This window comes from Castor canadensis, chromosome 1 (genome assembly GCF_047511655.1).
Source record: "Castor canadensis chromosome 1, mCasCan1.hap1v2, whole genome shotgun sequence".
NCBI classification, from domain to species: Eukaryota; Metazoa; Chordata; class Mammalia; order Rodentia; family Castoridae; genus Castor; species Castor canadensis.
Window position 1 is genome coordinate 136,064,488 of NC_133386.1, and position 18,918 is coordinate 136,083,405.

Consider the following 18,918-nt stretch of genomic DNA (forward strand, 5'->3'; position numbering starts at 1 on the left):
CTTTTACTAGGCTTATCTAATTGATTGGGCTAGCTACTTGAATGGTCTCTTTATGCCAAAGTTTGAAAGCTAATTCAAATCTGCAATGTCTCATTTGTCATGTAATTATTATATTCAAAAGTTCCATGAATAAGACTTGGTGATCTCTGGAAGATCATTGTGTGTCTATCAAAATGTTCCAATGAACAAGATTGACTGACTTAAATGATTTTTATTTGATCAGATCTCTGACTGCCATAAATTATTCACTGATTCACTATAAAACATTGTATTCCAGGTAGAGTTAGTTAGATTGTGTTGGACTCCATTTTATTATATTCATATTATTTGATGGATTTAGAAGTTAATTTGAATGAATGTGTTTTCAGTTATCCTGGACTCTGATGGAAAGTGAAATAAATATGTTCTCATTATTTATTTATATAAATAAGCATTGCCTAGAACAACATATAGCAAAGCATTAATCTGTTTTCATATTTAATCATTCACTGAAAATATTTGGCAAGGTTATATACTATAAAATAAAGGAATACCAGTAAATATAGGATGTAGGTTTATGAAATTATTCAGGCAAATAATGTTCAAGTATAGTTAAGTCCCAAGTCCTAATGGACTTAATTCTGCTTATAGTTTTTATGTTTGTAACATACAAAAATTACAATGTTACTTATAAGAAAATTTTTTCTTAGGCATAGAATGTAGACTAATTTGTCTAGGAAATGTCTAAACAGAGAAAGCATCAGGCTAAATCTGAAAGTAAGAGAAATATGTAATAAGTTGAAAGTGAATAGCTTCTCAAAGAAGAAATGGACAGATTAAAAATGTTTTTAATAAGGTGACAATCAATTAAAGCATTTGTGCATAAACCCACAACATTATGTTTTAAATAATAATTTTTTCAGAGCTGCAATCACATCCTTGTTTCTAAGGCTGTATATCATAGGATTAAAGATTGGAGTCACAATGGTGTAAAAAAGAGACAGCAGTTTGTCAGTAAGTGCAGACTGATTGGATTTTGGTCTTAAGTAGGTAATGGTAGCAGATCCAAAAAACAGAACCACAACCAGCAGGTGGGACGAGCATGTGGAGAAGGCTTTTGCCCGTCCGATAGCTGTTGGCAACCTCAGTACGGTGAAAATAATTTTGCTGTAAGAGGCAATTATCAGCATAAAAGGGAATGCAACAAACAATGTAGCCACCACATAGACAGAAAGTTCATGCACAGAAGTGTCCCCACAGGCTAGCTTGATAATGGGGGGTATGTCACAGAAGAAGTGGCTAATTTGGTTAGATTTACAGAAATGTAGAGAGAATATTTGACATGTTTGTCCTATCTGGACTGGAATTCCACTGAGCCAAGAGCCAGCGGCCAGCCGGATGCATTTCTTTGGGTTCATGACTAAAAGATAGTGCAGAGGATTACAGATGGCCACATAGTGGTCATAGGACATCACAGCCAGGAGGAAACATTCAGTGGCTCCCAGCACAAGAAAGAAGCACATTTGAGTGGCACAGTTCAGCATAGAAATGCTTCTATTCTGAGTCCAAAGGTTGACCAGAATCCTGGGGAGAGTAACTGACACGTAACAGATTTCTAATGAAGAAAAATTTGCCAGGAAAAAATACATGGGATTCTGCAATGTGGTGTCAAGGCCTGGTTATTATGATTATGAGGCTATTTCCACATAAGATAATCAGGTAAATGAGGAAGAACACCCCAAATAGAAACGCTTGCAGGTATGGAAGTTCAGAAAAACCCAGAAGGACAAATTGCTTCAATGTGGAAACATTATCTTCTGCTTTTATCTCTTCATGGTTCATCTGTCAAAATGATTTCATCAAAGAAGTTACTCCAATTTCCTTGGCTTTTAGGTTTACACTGAAGACAACATATTCCCATATTTACCAGCTCTTTACATTAACAAAATCTGTAACTTCCATGTGTTCTGAAAAGGGGAAGTATATTTTTTGCAACTGAGAATATCCATGAAAACAATTATTATTTTCTTTTCCTGCTGTGTAATTAAATATTGATTTTCTGATGAGGCATATATTAAATTTTCATCTGACCATAATATAAAACAAAATCTGAGTTTATGTTCAATGATAGAAATCATTCCATTATTTTTGTTTATGTTTTCTCCTTAATAAACAATTTTGTTTTCCATGTTTATCAACTTAAAGTCAACTGTATTGTACAAGTAAATGATCTTCAAAGATATCTAAAAATCTTTTTGGGGAAGAATATATTTAATGTTTAAAAGTGATTATCAAAAAAGTGATATTCTAAGACTTTTTAGCTTTGATAATTTGCATAATTAGGCTATTTTATTATAGAATTTGTGATGGACCACTAAATATTACAGGATGTTTTGCAATTAAATGCAAAGTCTTTGAAATTAGAAGTCTTGAATTTCATTGGATTTTATAGTCTGAGTGACTTTAAGATGTTTTCTTACGATCTCAAGATTTAAGATATTTTTCTTGTCCTGGGGAGCTGAAAAGTCAGGATCAGTCTCCTAATCATCTGTGGTCAAGAAAGCAATTCCAAGTAAAATACATGCCTGTTTACTCAGACTACACATCTATTGTGTGAAAGGGAGATTAACCACATCTTAACTATGATATTTTCCTGAATCATTTGCATCCCCACTGATTGCCCTTGTTCTACTGAGCTCATTTATTTCCTTCAGTCTATTCACTTGCATAAACTTCTGTGGGTTCAGGCACACCACATATGTTGGAATGACATTATTAATTTTATGATGTTCTTTTTATCTCTAGTTCAATATTATAATTTGTTTTGATATTAAATATCTTTTCTATATTTTGTGTGTGTGTGTGTGGGTGAGTATGCATGCATTACCATGTTTTCATTCACTCTTTCATAAATAGCTCACCATCTCATAATTTTAAATGTTTGTCATATAATCCCCACCTTAAGTCTTAGCTGATTTAAAGACAAGGCAACTAACTCATTGCTAAATGTCAGCCCACCTTTAATCATATCATAAATGTGTTATATGTGGATGTTGGTGAAGAATACAGTCTTAAAATACAGGCATAAATGAGGAAAGAGCAATAGCTCATGACAAATTTATGCATCCTGAGGATCTGTAACTGACAAAAGAAATTTTAATAAGTATTTCTTTTTCCTTTATAATATTCTATATTAAATATTGAAATATTAGCAATACTTAAAACTTCTTACATAATTATCCAATTACTCTAATGAAAATTTGACATTAGAATCTAAAAATGTTGTGACTGAAATTCCAAAAGGAACAAGAACTATTAAGTGAGAGGTGACATTAATAAGTTTTGGGCTCCAGGGCATGAAAACTAATTGCATGTGTTTTTGTTTCATTTCATCACACTAGTATTTTAAATGTTTATTCTTCTATTTAATGCAATCTAGAGCTCAATGCATTGAGGATAATGCAATCAGTTGCTTGAATCATAATTTCATTGTGGACTACCATACATCATGTCCTCACCATTGGATTAGCTGCCAGTCTCTTTTTTAAATTTTTTATTTAATATGCTATTTTTTAGGCTCTTCTCTTATTTTAATCTCTTTTTTATTGCATTCCCCACTGTTTGTAAAGTAAAATATAATAATTATTTTATTTCCCAACAAAAGTAAAAATATCACATTAGTACCTAAAATATATGCAAGAAAATAATCAGGAAGCATAATAAATATATCCTTATAAAATTTATTTAAATAATAATCACGGTATGATATATCAGTTTGGCAAAACAAGATACAGATTTTATTTCAGATTATTTGTATAAGACAAGACCATTTATATTTTGTATTGTTTTCTTATGTTTACCTTAATTAAGGCCCTCAAATTGTGTGAATTTAAATAATGAAGAAAATAGTTGCCCACATTTCTCTAGGACAGTGTCAAGTCATAGTGTCAGAAGAGCTTCACTATCACTGAAGGCTTAGTAGAGCATCATTCTTTGCCTCTTGTCGCTGTTTTTTCTCTTGACATTCTGGAGTTTATAGCTAAAGATGTGACTCCACCTATATATGGTGTCTGTCTCCTCTGTTCTTTTACTGTTTTCTAAATTTCTACTGCTTTCTGCCCACATGAGGACAATGGCCAGTGGATTTGTGGCCCATACAAAACCATAGTTTTGATCTAACTTCAAAATCTTTACTTATCTACATCTGTAATGATCCTTTTATCAAATGAGGAAATATGTTTTGAGGGTACTGAATTTAACGCACTAAACAAAGGTATTGGGAGTTTTAATGAAACTTCTAGAAACATATAATACTAAATACACATTACCAATGAACTAACAGATGTTATAATGGGAGGAACTAGATGACCAGAAAAAAAAGCTAGTTTGGGTATATTTTAAGAGCAAACACATTCAGGAACTGTAGTTTTGAAAGGAATAAACTGAGATGGAGATGGAGATTAAGAAATGCAATCAACACAAAACAATAAAATGAGCATATAAAAATTAAGTGAAGAACTAATTACCAAAACCCCAAAGATTCCCCTGCTTCCATTTAGTATCTTAGTATCTTAGATAATGAAATCCATCTGAGGCTCCACTAAGCAAACACATCGAAGAATAAAAAGGTTAAAGGAAATATAAGTTAGAACATGAATCTACCCTATGGTCATGCTACGAAGGCAATCTTTCATTGAGCTGAATGGGCAGTTTTTAGTTAACAATAAATATAGTTAATAATAGTCAATAATAAAAGGAAAGGCTGATTGAAAAAATATATTTTGTAATAAACTTAATTTGTACTTTGATTACAAAGAATCCCTTAATTAATCTAAAAAAAAAAGACCCTTTTACATAAGGTGGATGATTGACAAAAAATTAGTTTTTATTCTTGAAAAACATAAGAACAAAATTTTCTTTAAAAAGTATAATATTTCTGAATTTAAAGGGTTTTGCTCATGTTGATAATGTGGTTATTAATTTTCTTAGTGCCATCATGATATCCTTATTCCTCAGAGTGTAGATAATGGGATTCAAGGTTGGGATCACAATAGTGTAGAAAAGGGACAGCAGTTTTTGCATGCCTTCAGATTGATTTGCATTGGCTTGTAAATAGGTGATGCTGGCTGTTCCATAGAATAAAATTACAACTATCAAGTGAGATGAGCAAGTGGAGAAGGCTTTTGACCTCCCTCTGGCTGATGATAATTTCAGAATATTGCAGATAATCTTAGCATAAGAGATAATGATTAACAAAAAGGGACCCATAACAAACACCACTGTAGCTACATAGGCTTCTATCTCATTCACAAATGTGTCACCACAAGCAAGCTTAAGTACTGGAGGGATGTCACAGATGAAGTGATTAATTCTGTTAGACCTGCAAAAAGGTAAAGAGAAAATCTGGTAGGTTTGTCCTATTTGGAGTGGAATTAAAGTGCTCCAGGACACAGTCACCAGCTGTATGCAGACTTTGTCATTCATGATTAGGGCATAATTGAGAGGGTTACAGATGGCCACATAGCGGTCATAGGCCATTGCTGTAAGGAGGAGGCACTCTGTGCCTCCAAGCAGAAGTACTAAACACATTTGTGCAGCACAAGCAGACAAAGAAATATTTCCTTTTTGTGTACAAAGGTCCATGAGCATTCTTGGGATAGTGACTGTTACGTAACAGATTTCCAAAAAGGAAAAATTACGAAGGAAAAAATACATAGGCATTTGAAGAGAAGGATCAATTTTTGTTAATAGTATTATAATGCTGTTGCATATCAGGATAGTAAAGTACATGACTAAAAATATTGCAAAAAGAATCCATTGGAGATGAGGACTATCAGAAAACCCCAAGAGAATGAATTCCAACATTGTAGAGGTATTTTGAATTTTCTGTTCTAATTTGCTCTCCATCTGCAGATATTACAAATGCAAGTTGGTTAATAAATTTATATTTGGAACCATACTGGCCTCTTTTATTTCCAGAACTAGGTACATGAATATATTTCCATAATCTCTTACATTATTTCAATCATTGCCTCTATTTGTATGACATATTTGAAACTTCACTAATAAACTGATATGCAATTAAAATCAATTCAAGGAATAAGATCTAATATACTTTTTAGACATGGTTGCAATACCAAGAGTATTGAGAATTGAAAGTTATCATTTTAAGCATATTGAGGGGAAATCACATTTCATTAACCTTGAGGTTGGAATTATGTTACAGATGTCTTTTGTTGGGGTATATTATTTTCCTCTGCATTATCATCATGTCTTACCTTTGTTAATCTAAAGTTTTTACTTGAAGTTTTCTTTCTTGCTTGCTCAAAATGAGTTCTAAGTTCTCCATATTAGACTCCAAAAGAGAACCAACTTTCTTAAATCAATTCATTGTTACATAAGAAATAAACAGATATGATTATTGCTTTAACTTATATATGTCTCCCATCCCTTAGAATAAATATGTAAATCATAAATCTCAGTATGTTGTTTTTTATTTGTCCCTAGTAATACCTTCTAACCAGTGTATGGTAAATATTGGCTATACTTCAACTTAATCAGTAGGTATCATCAATTCTTTGTATTTTTTTTTCATATTTCCTTCCATGTAAGATTCTCCATTGTCACATCATTCCCTAATTATCAAATGTAGCTCTCTTTTTTTCATACATAAAGCTGTCTTTTAAAAGTACATCTTTGATTAAACACAATTGTGATTTACTCTGGACATTCAAGTATTTTTGTTACACATCAAACCAAAAAACTCTTTTTTATCCTTCATATTAAGCTCATCCTGTATGGAGACATAAACACTGCTTGATAATTCCTGTTATATTTTCTTCATGCTTATTCTCTAACCTTCTAAAACAGATATGTATTTTCTTATTTTTTCAGATCTACTCAACCTGTAGATTTACTAGCCCAATCGGATCATTATTTTGACTTAATACATTTTTACACATTCTCTCCTATCTCCTTATTTGCAATAGCATTAGCTTTCAATAAATTATATTCATTGTTAATGTCATTATCATTATTTGAATTACATCTTATTTAAATTTATACTTAAGAAAGTTAAGAGATATATGAGATATGTAAATACATAATTCATTTTAAAATAAAGGACACAGAGTTTCATGATTTTCTCTTTTATTAATTTAGAAAAGTTCATAAATAAATTAATCAACTAGCACTGTTATAACTTACCTTTATAAATGTACATGAAGCAGTGTAAGATGTTGTAAGTAATGCTTACTGAGAAAATCACACTAATTCTACAAATATGATTGCTTGCTTCAAACATAAACTTCTCTTAAGTAGGAACTGTCATGTTCACCCTGGGGATCGTCTTCTCTAGGGTATCAATTTCTGGAAGACTGGTTCTTTTTGAGAATATTTCTGGTTCATTTCTAAAATTATAATCTTTCTATGAATCCATCCTTCCCTTTATCTTGTCATTGATATAAAGTTAACCCATTTCAACGCGAGTCTATATTAGTGAGATACCTCTTAATTGGCTGGTATTTATTTCCAATAAAAGGTAAACTCTTTCTAGCTATCACATTTAAATTGACATAGATTTCTTTGCTATTTTATTTTCCTTAATTAATAGAGTTACAGATTATCCACATGTTTAAAAAATATGCTACGTGTTTTGTCACATGCATACTGTGCTGAGAGTCTTCAATATTTCTCATGATAGCAATTGGAAAATTTCAAACCTAAGCTAATTTTTATGGAATATTAAAACTGCCATGTTACTGGAAAAATCTAAATTTTTCTTTCATATTATGCTATTTGCTTAGGCCTCATGGGAGGCATGGAGCTGAAATACCAGCCACCTCAAAAATAAACATTTTAATCAAGATTACTAAGAAAGAAAAGAAGAAACTTTCCTCTCAATTCCCTTTTTCTATTTCCAAGCTCTCTATGGAGCATAGAATTTCAATTGTGATTCCATAAGCCAATAATCTATATTACAAGTTTTTCTTTCTGTGACTACTTGACAGAGTATTTTAAAAGTGACTTTCCCATTATGCTTGGAAAACTATTTCTCTTTATGACAGTATACCTATCATATTCTAGTCCTTCCACTCTTTATTATAGCTGATTTTTTTTCTCATGTGATTTTTCAATCTTATATCTGCAAATGAAATCTATGCTCATGATTTATCACATCCTTGTCCAGTACATACATGTGGTGACTAATTGAATACCCACTCTTCTCTGGGGATAATTTATGAAATACCTATCTCATCATTTAAAAGAAAAGCTGGATAGTTTATTATTCAATTAAGTGTCATCATCACCCAAAAGTATGTAGAAAACTGAAATAATAATTCAGATATAAAAATAACTTAACAAAATAAGGAACTATTTACTACTCAAACTCTTAGTGGTCAGCTGGCTGAAACAACTTGCTCTACCCAAATAGGAATCATGGATAGGTGTGAAAAATATCTTCAAGTGCTACCTAATCCTAAGCCTTTTTGTGTCAAATGCATACTGGCTGGAATGTTGGGCCCAGAGGATTACCGCTCCAATCCCTGAGAACTAGGGTATTATTTTTCCAGGCTTTATAAACCAGAGATTGTGGTTCTAGGACTCATCTTATATCACCAGCAGCTCTAGCACTTGGCAGGTATTATAATTCTCTTTTTCAGAAGCAGGGAGCAGTGTCAGCAATGTCACAACTCTTACAGGATTTGGGTGCTGGGAACTTCAGTCTCACAATCACAAATGTTACAGATTTTAAGGGTAGGATGTCAGGATCTATAGCTCTTGACTGCAAAAAAGTATTACAGCTCAATGATTGAGTGTCTCAGATCTTGGATTCTTACAGCATGGTAGATCCCTGGACCACTTCCAACGATAGGGCCAATAGTTTCTCTTCTTCAGGTCTTCCAAGCCCTTGCTGTGTCCATCACCCATGCCCCCTTTCATTTCTGTCCTGGACACTCTCTGGAACTCTTCATCTTCCCTGTCATCTCTACTACCCCTATCACCACTGGAGTAGTGGGTACTGCCACTTACACAGCTATTGAGGCTGGACATTTTCCACTGAAATTCAAATGAATGTAAAGTTTGTCAATATTAACAATTTAACTGTTTTAGAATTATAGTCCTTACTGGTGATTTAAATTTCCACTATTATTTGTAACAATTTCTCAGTAAATTACCTGCTTTCTTACCATAATTATTATAGGCTTAGTCATCTTTCTGAACATTCCATATTTTAATTTTCTTTGTGAAATGGCCACTTTTAAAAATTCCCCAGACATATAGGTTGCTAATATTATATGATCTCTTGCCATTGTATATTTATGAATATATTCTTGCTAGATTCATGCAATTGTTCTTTTTATTTTTATAAACATATCAATATACTCTAGGTAGCTATTCATAGTGTTTACTTAAAAAGGCTGCTTTCTGCAATTTGAATTAGTTTTAACTACCCTCATTAAAACAGCCAAGACCTCCTAGATATAGTATTAATTTTTCTTGCTTTTATTCTGGCCCTAAGGATGTCCTTCAGTATTTCAGTATTCCATTAATTACAATTGTAGCTATAGAATTAACAGAAGAGTAGTTTTCTTTCAAGTTAAATCAGATCCATTGTATTTTCAAGCATTCCTGTGAAAATCACTATGTGTTCGTTTCATAGTAATGACTTTTAGAACTCATACTGTATAATATGTTGTTAAAATGTTAGTCCTTTGTCCATGAGTCAAATTAGTGATCTTATATATTTTTGTTTGTTTTAACATGTTCATGTTCTGGCAGAATGTGTGGAAAATTGCACTATTTATTGCTACATAAATGATACAATCAACCTGTAAAATATTCAGTAAATTTTCTTTGTATGAAAAATTTGGACATCAACTTTATTACTTATAAAATATATGACTATTCAAATTGAGTTTCATTTTACAACGTATTTGGCATTTTTACCATGTATTTAGACAGCTGAGTGTGTTGTAAAAGTTAGCATAATATATTGTTGTTCTACTTTTGTTGTTGCAGGATTTTGAAATCTGTTAGTTAAATAACCTCATGCTTTTAAAGATCTTAATACCTTATTATTAGTACTATCTCATCAGTTCTATTATGAGCAGAATAGATACTCTATAAATTCCTTAGAGTTTAAATGTCCCAAACATTTGCTTTATGAAGAAGAATATGAAGTGTATTAGTAACACATTCAGGTGCACTCGATAAGAATAGTTATGTGGTTGTGTAGAGTGTTATTAAGGATACCTGGTGATTCAGTGATTGTGGATTCCTTGTTACATCTCTTTTATATTCTTTAGATGATTTAGATATCTCAAATTTAATTTTGCTTCATTTATTGTATTTTGAGAAGTGATACAGAAGCAAGTTTATATAAAATAAACCTAAAATGCCTCTTTGAGTTAAGTATTCCCCACTTTTATATTATTGGGTTATATTTAACTCTATTTATAGACATTACAGTATATAAATATAGATAATGTGTTATGTGTTATGTTAAAAAAATTTTAATGTGAAAAAATCTCAGATACTGGTGGTTCATACCTGTAATTCTAGCTACTCAGGAGGTAGAGATCAGGAGGATTATGGTTCAAAGCCAGCCTGGGCAAATCTTTCCACAAGAGCCTATCTTGAAAATCCCTTCACAGAAAAGGGCTGGTGAAGTGACTCAAAGTGTAGGCCCTGATTTCAAGCCCCAGTAACACACAAAAAAATGTGAAAAATTTTGTGCATTCCAATCTTTTCATTTTCATTCTTCTTTTCTTAGCATATTTAATTGCACAAAGAGGGTTCACTGTGATATGTACATCATACATATAGTGTGCTTCGATCAAATTTAGATCTTTTAATACCCTCGATTATCCTTGTCTCTTTTTTCTTAAAATCTTATTTGGTTTATTATTCTATATTCACACAAGTGTATAAAGTACTCTGATCATATTCATCCAGCACCCTCTCCTTTGGCTCTCCAACCTCCCATTGTTTCACCCCCTTACAACACTTCTTTTACATTAATGTCATTTTTTATGTCTAACTTCTACATGTTAGGGAAAACATGCAATATTTGCCTTTCTGAGTAGAGCTCATTTTACTTAATATGATCCAGATCCATCAATTTTTTCTGAAGAAGACATAGATTCATTTTTGTTATGGTTACATAATATTCCTTTGTGTATCTATGCCATTTATTCTTTGTCCATTCATTGGTTAATATACACTACAGCTGATTCCATAGCTTGGCTCCTATGAGTAGTGCTTCTATAAACATGGATGTGCAGGTATTCTATTTTATGCTGACTTGCATTACTTTGGAAATATGCCCCAGAGTGACATAACAGGATCATATTGTAGTACTCCTTTTAATTATTTAAGCAACCTCTACACTGATTTCCAAAGTGGCTGCAATAAGTTACAATCCCACCAAGAGTATCACAAGGTTTCCTTCCCCTCTCTCATTCTGCCAGCATTTGTTCTTTACTGTCTTGATGACAGCCATTCTGAAAGGAGTGAGATGGAATCACAATGCCATTTTCATTTGCTTTTTCCTTTACGACTAAAGATGTTGAAAATTTCTTCAAATATTTAATTGTAATTTATAGTTCTTCTGAGAACAGTTTAGTCAATTGTACATCTTGTCTTTTACTTTGTCATCTATCTATACTCTGGATATGAAATATTTTTACCTGTCATACAATCTCATTTGTCAATTCTTACTTTTATATCCTGAGCAATTGGGGTCTATTTATAACCATTGTCTATGCATAATTCAAGTGTTTTCCCACAGTAATTTCAATGTTTAAAGTAGTAACGTAAGATCTTTGAGCACTTCTGGATTGATTTTGTAGGTGACAGATAGGAATCTAGTTTCAATCTTCCATGTGTGGAGGTCCAATTTTTCCCAGAACAATTTGTAAGCTGTTTTTGTTCCAACATAGATTAAAACTCAGATGGCCCCAGGTATATGGTTTTATTTCTGGATCTTCTATTGTATTTCATTGTCCATGTGCTCTTTTCTGTTTCAGTACTGTGATGCTTTTGTTACTATTTTTCTATAACATCATTTGAAGTGAGGTACTTTTTAAGTATTTCTTTTTTGGACTAAGTATTGCTTTGGCTATTTGGGATCTTTCATGCTTCCGTATAAATTTTAGTATTGATTTATCCTTCTATTTCAGTAAAAGTGACAATGAAATTTTGGTAAGAATTACATTGAATCCTGGTACTACAGCTATTTTTAAAATATTAATTCTGCTAATCCATGGTCACGAATCATCTTCTAGTGTCATTGTAAACTTCTTCAATGTTTTACAGCTTTCATTGTAGAGGTTTTTTGGTATCTTAATTAAGTTTGCTTTATTTTGGGGGGGGGCAATTGTGAATAGGATTGTTTGCCTGAATTTTTCTCATAGTGTTTATCATGGATTGATAGAAAAGCCACAGATGCATTGTCTTCTGCTATTTTGCCAAAATAGTTTATATAATCAAGAATTGTTTGGTGGAGTTTTAAAGGTTTTTTAAATATAAGATTTTATCATCTGCCAATAGGCAATTTGCTTTCTTTCTTTTCTGTTTGTGTCCCTTCTATCTCTTCCTTTTGCCTGACTGTTCAGGCTAAATAGTCAACCAATCTGTAAAGTAGAGTGAGGCGAGTGGACACATTCCTAGGAACACATTCATTGTCTTGTTCCTGAATTTAGAAGAGTTGCTTTCAGTTTTTCCCCTTTTAGTTCAATGATGACTATTGGTTCATCCCCTTTATTATGTTGAGGTAACTTTCTTATATTCCTAGTTCCCTCAGGGTTTTAATCGTGAACGGAATTTGTATTTTGTCAAAGGCTTTTTTTGTGTAATGAAATGATCATGTGGTTTCTTTCCTTTATTCTCTTCATGTGGTGCGTTAAGTTTATTGATCTTGTAGGTTGAACTATTCTTGAATTCCTGGAAAGAAACCAACTTGATCACACTGTAGTTTTAATGTCTTATTGAGTATGTTTTGTAGACTTTTATTAAAAATGTTTACATCTATGTTCATAAAGGGAATTGGTCTATAGTTTTTGTTTGTTTGTTTGTTTACTTACTCCACATTCAGTTTTGGTATTAGGATAATATGGCCTTCATGAATGAGTTTGGCAATGTTCCAATCCTTTCTATTTTCTGGAATATGTTGATAATGTTCATAATGATCTGTTAAAATTCAGCAATGAATCTATCTTGTCCTAGTTTTTCTTTTTTTGGAAATATTTTACTATCACTTCAACTTAATGCTCAAAATGGAGCAATGAAGTAATTTCTGGAATGTTGGTTAAGCTTTGAGAGGTCATATGTATCAAGAAATTTACCCATTTCTTCTGAATTTTTTTATTTAGAAAAATATGTGTTTTTATCATATTCCCTAATCATCACCTATATTTCAGTGTTATTTGTTGTGATATCACTATTCACTTGTAATTTTTTATTATCCATAATTTTTCTGATCAGTTGGGTTTATGGTTTTTTAATCCTTCTTATATTTTCAAAAAATTAATTACTTCATGGAATCCTTACATTGTTCATTTAGTCCCTATTTCATTAATTTCTACCTTATCCTTATTATTATTATTTTTATCATGCTTCTGGTTTTGGTTTGTTCTTATGTTTCTAAGACATTGAGGTTCATCATTTCATTATTTTGTTGAGATCTTCCTGATTTTTTTTAAAGTAGGCCATTGTCGTTTTAAACTTTTCTCTTCCCACTGACTTTGTTGTGTGCTAAGGGGTCTAGTAAATTTTGTTGTTATTGTTTTTCATTTTCCTTTGATTGTAGAAAATTTTAAAGTTCTGTCCTTATTGTTAATGACCCACCAAACATTCCAAAGTTTATTATTAAGTCATCATGTTCTAAATATTTTCAGTAGTTTTCTTGCTGTTGATTTTTAGTTTAAATCTTATGTGGTCAGAATGAATACAGGAAGTTATATCAGTTTTCTTGTATGTCAATACTTTCATTATTTCCTCAAACATAATCTATTTGGGAAAAATTCAATAGGCTACTGAAAAGAATGAGTATTCTGTGCCTGTTGTGTGGAAGATGTCTATTAAGCCTATTTGATCTATAGTTCTGTAGCCATCATCTTCCTATCTAGTTCATGTCTCCTGAGTAGCATAGATTACAAGCATGTACCATCATACCACACTGCCTTGTGCTGTTGACATGGGTTCTTATTTTGTGTCCAACCTAACCTCAAACTGTAATCCTCCCAATTTCTGTTCCCTGTATAGCAGGGAATATGGTTACAACCACACTCAGCCTGTTTTATTCTTTATTTTTGTCTGAATATTCTAATTCTTATACTTTTTATTCAAGCTCTGGTATTCACTCTTCAACTAGATCAATTCTATTAACAAGACAAACAACTGAAGTTTTTATTTGATTTATGAATTTAAATTTGATTTTTTCTGCAAAATTTCCATATTTTTCTTTAAGTCCCCTTTCATATCCTACATTACTCTCATTTCAGTCAGGTGTTTATTTTCATTCTCTTAGAATTCATTCAGACTTTTTGTGTATACTTTTCAATTTCATTGATCATTTTTAATATTCTTTTGCATTCTTTTTCTATGATTTCATCTATTTCATTATCATTAGTGACCATAACATGGAGTACACTTTTGGAGAAGCCATAAAAGCTTTCCTTTTTCATATAGCTTGTGCTTCTGCACTGGGATATGTGCATCTGTGTCCAAGTATTGAACCAGTCCTCTGTAGTCTTCAGTTGGAATTTTCTCAATGTGTAGGCATGACTGTATTGATAGAGATGAACTGCATTTGTGCACTACTGTAGCTCAATAGCCAAACATTTTCTCAGGGCACTGGACTAGATTTCTCCAACCACTCAGATATGGAAACTACCTAGAATATTTTGTAGTTTCTAGTGAACTTTTTCTTATATGTGTGCAGAAAACAAGGCCAGTAAAGGATCAGTTGTCTGATTGTGAACTTATTTTGCTTAATATATTTATAATTTTTGGTATTCATGTTTTGAACTCAGGACATCTTGCTTGCTAGGCAAACACTCTACTACTTTAGCCAGACTCTTAGCACTTTTTAAAGAAATTTTTCTGGTAACGTTTTATGATTTCTCCCCTAACCAACCTCAGGCTACAATTTTCAATATGTATGAAATGGTGTCTTTCTAATTTTTTCCTGGGCTGGTCTTGAACCACAATCCTCCTGATTTTCTCTTCCTGAGTGCTTGGGATTAGAGGCATGTGCCACCACATCTGATTCTACGTTCACTTTAGAAGCTTCCATAATTTTTGTATGGGATGCCACTGCTGGTCACAAGGAGCTTTGCATCCTGAGTCCCAAAGCTTCCCACTTCCTCCGCAGGGCCTTCAGTTTTTGGCCCCATAAGCAGTAGGCCTCAACCCTAGTGTTTTTCCCAAATGCATCAGCGAGTTGGGGGAAGCACATATCTTACAGGGTGAGCATAGGGCCTCATCCACTTTGGATACAAGACTCAGCATGCTCATACCACGCCTAGCTGATCTACACCCTTTGGGAGGGAGGAGGCTGTGGACAATCATGCCATCCATGAGTCCTCAAATCTCTCAGACCTGACTGGCAGCATACTCATGTACCCAGTACACAGCTGCCATAAGTTAGTCTCAGTGCTTTTCAACAACTCCCACTATTTTAACACCTGGTAAGAGTAAGCTGGTCGAGAAATTCATCTGGTTCTCAGGATCTAAGTTCAGAGCTTTCAGTCCCACTGTCATGAAAAATAAATCAAGTTCATGGTGCCAGGAGTCAGGCCCCAGAGGCTGAGCACACTGAAGACTCAGTAACCTTTTTCTGTCATGATTCTCAGTTGATGGGAGCCACGCCTATCCATGGAGGGTATAGCCACTGACTATTGTGCCCTTCCTTACCTGAGCTCCCAGTGTTTAAATTTCTCGCCTGGCCAATGTCAGAACCTCTCTCTTTACATGATCACATGTCATTCCAGTCTCCTACACAGACATGTGGCAGGGTGTAACAAGTCTCCCTGAGCTCCCACCTGTTTTCTAGTCACATTAATTCCATCTCAAAAAATAGACCCTCTCTCAAAATGGCACCTCATTATCAATCTCTGAGATAAGGGACCAACAAAATACGTTTTGTCTTCAAAGCTTGCCTGCCATGCAAGAATAGTCAATATCACATGAAATCTCTGCACAGAGTTTAAGGCTTGTGGGAAGTGTGAGCACATGATGTGCCTCAGTTTCCAGTCAGTAAGCAGTATTGTCTGTCTTACCCTTGTGTATGTGTTTGGCTTACTTATTCTATTTAACTTTTTATGTCTTTTTTTTCTTCTTGAAGAACTTTTCTATTTATCAGTGGTAAATTTTCTGAAAATATATATATATATCTTTTCAGTTTAGGTGCTATATTTTTTTTCTTCTTTACAAAGATTCACTGTGTTATACAGAATAAAATTGTGTTTTACTAGGTAAATCATTTTAGACCTATAGGGAATTTTTTCACTTCTAATCCTCTGAAGAGATGATCCCATTGTGTTCTGCCTAATATAGATTCTCATGAGAAATATATATTAAAGAAGTTTTTCCTGTATCATGGTGTGCTATAAAGAAAAACATCTAATGTTGGAAAACATAACTGAAATTATTGTTGTTTTAAATTAGAATTGTATGTGTATGTTTAAATATATACTTGTAAGGACATATATGTGGAATAATATATTCCTGGAATATGCTTTTGTTTTGGTATAACATTTTTAAAAAATATGTGTGCATGTGTCCTTTGTGAGAGAGAAAGAGGGAGAGAGGCAGAGAAGAGAGAGAGAGAGGGAAAGGAAGAGGATCATTTGAATGTGTACATATATTCATAATCTAAACACCTAACCTTATTTTTGAGGTGTTTCCTCTCATGTCCTGATTGTGGCTAAGTTTCCTTTGGAATCTCCAAATACAGCTTGTTATAAATTGCATAGCCCTTATTTTCTTTCAACTTCCCATTGAATTTTACAACTTACATTTTGTAAAATGTTAATTAGCTTCTCCTTTTTTATGTATTTTCAATTTTTTCTTTGGATTTTTACATTTGTTTATGGTATAAATATAAAAATATAAGATCTTAAAATACCACAAAGTTTTACACTTCCTCCTATATGTGGACCTCCTAGAGGTTCAATGAAACACTAAGAACATTCTATAGAATCATTTTGCACATATAATTAATATGTGATATCAGCTATTTTTTAAATAAGGGAGAATATTTATGTGGGCTTTAAATCTTGTTGTAGGGGTCAATGCCAGAAAAATCAGAGATTAAAATGCAGAGAAATGGAAGGAAATAGAATGTATGCAGGGTGTTTGGCTTCTAGGAATTAATATTTACCCCCAGTTGATATTTGATCTTACAAACTCAAGGAAACTGTTCTGTGAACAACGAAACCAATGTAGATTCAAATATTTTTCTTGACAGCCTCCAGGTAAAAACTTAGCCGAATAGATATCATAGTATCACCTTATGAGACTCTAAGCAAAGAATCTAGGTACTCTGTGCCAACATAGTACTGCAGAAAATATGAGAATATAAATGTATGTCATATTAAGTTGCTATTTGGAGTCATTTGTTTTTCAACAATAAAAAACCACTGAATAACTTAAGTTTTCAAAATTGTATATTATTGTGTATAATAATATACAATTATTCCATCATGGTGGAAGACCAAGTTTCATTATTATTTATGTGGGTAGATTTGTCTTACACCTGCACAAGCTCTATCTTCATCTCTGTAATGCCTAGATAAAAATGGACTACTTTGTAATACTAGATGTAAGGTCTAAAGCAAAACTGGTGACCCAGTCGCTTTCTTTATCGGTAGTAAGCAACTGCCATAATAGTGTGGTAACCAAGCAAGACCTTATCATGAGGGATTAAATCATATCTCATTCTCTATTGCTCTTTTGTCTTAAGTTTAGTTGCCTATAAAATCCATTGATTTTAAGGAAGTATTCTGTTTTTAATGTGGGGCAATAAAGGAAGCCTGGGATTATGATGGTATGGAGTATCTGTCAGGTTTCTGAAGTCAACAGCTATTTTTTTCTTTATCTAACTAAGCCATATGTTTCCCATAAATAAAATACTTTATGAATATGCTCATCTATGAGCATGGTTCTTCAAATCTAACTTTAGCAAACTTTGTGAGAGTTTTTGTTTTCCTTTATGCTTATTATTGACATATATAAATGAGAATTTTATTTGGTCAGTAAGTGCCAATTCAAATTAATATCTCTACCAGGTGAAATTTCATTAATTCAGTTTATAAAGTGAAACTATTGTTACTTTATATTAAAAGAAAAAGTGTCAACTTATTAATGTCATAATAGAAATGGAAGTGCTTTGGTAATATAACAGTTAAAGCCTGGTGAGATAAACTGTTCCATTTGGTTTAAATAAAAGAACTGTAAACAAATGATAATTTATGCAGTTATTATTTGCCTAGGTCTACATGAACAAATTATCTCAAGTATAATGACTTAAAAAATTGAAATTCATCTCGCATTCTTGAGACTACTGTCCAAAATCATGGTGCTATAGAATCTCACCTTCTCAGAAGGCTCTGAGGGAGAACTGTTGCTTGCCACTTGCAGCATTTGGTGGCCCTTATCTTCTGTGGTTTGTGGCTGATTCATCCAACATCTGAGCCCACATTCACTTGATGTTCTCTATCTTTTATATAAACTTGTTCCTTTCTTTTTATGAGGCCCTATTCATTTGACTTGGTGCTTATCCTAACCTATGATGATCTGTCCTCAAAATCCTTCCTCAAACACATCAGGGAAAACTTTTTCCAAATGAAAACACATTTAAAGCATCCAAGCCAATTTGTATTTTGAAGGATGAGTATTCAATTTAGTGTATATGTATATGGATAGTTAGTG

The 18,918-nt window shown here is 32.8% G+C and overlaps 2 pseudogenes; both read right to left on the reverse strand.

Annotated features, from left to right (window-relative positions):
• Nucleotides 1-875: 875 nt before the first annotated feature.
• Nucleotides 876-1,830, reverse strand: LOC109676871 (olfactory receptor 10AG1-like; annotated as a pseudogene).
• Nucleotides 1,831-4,935: 3,105 nt separating this feature from the next.
• Nucleotides 4,936-18,669, reverse strand: LOC141423848 (olfactory receptor 10AG1-like; annotated as a pseudogene).
• Nucleotides 18,670-18,918: the final 249 nt, after the last annotated feature.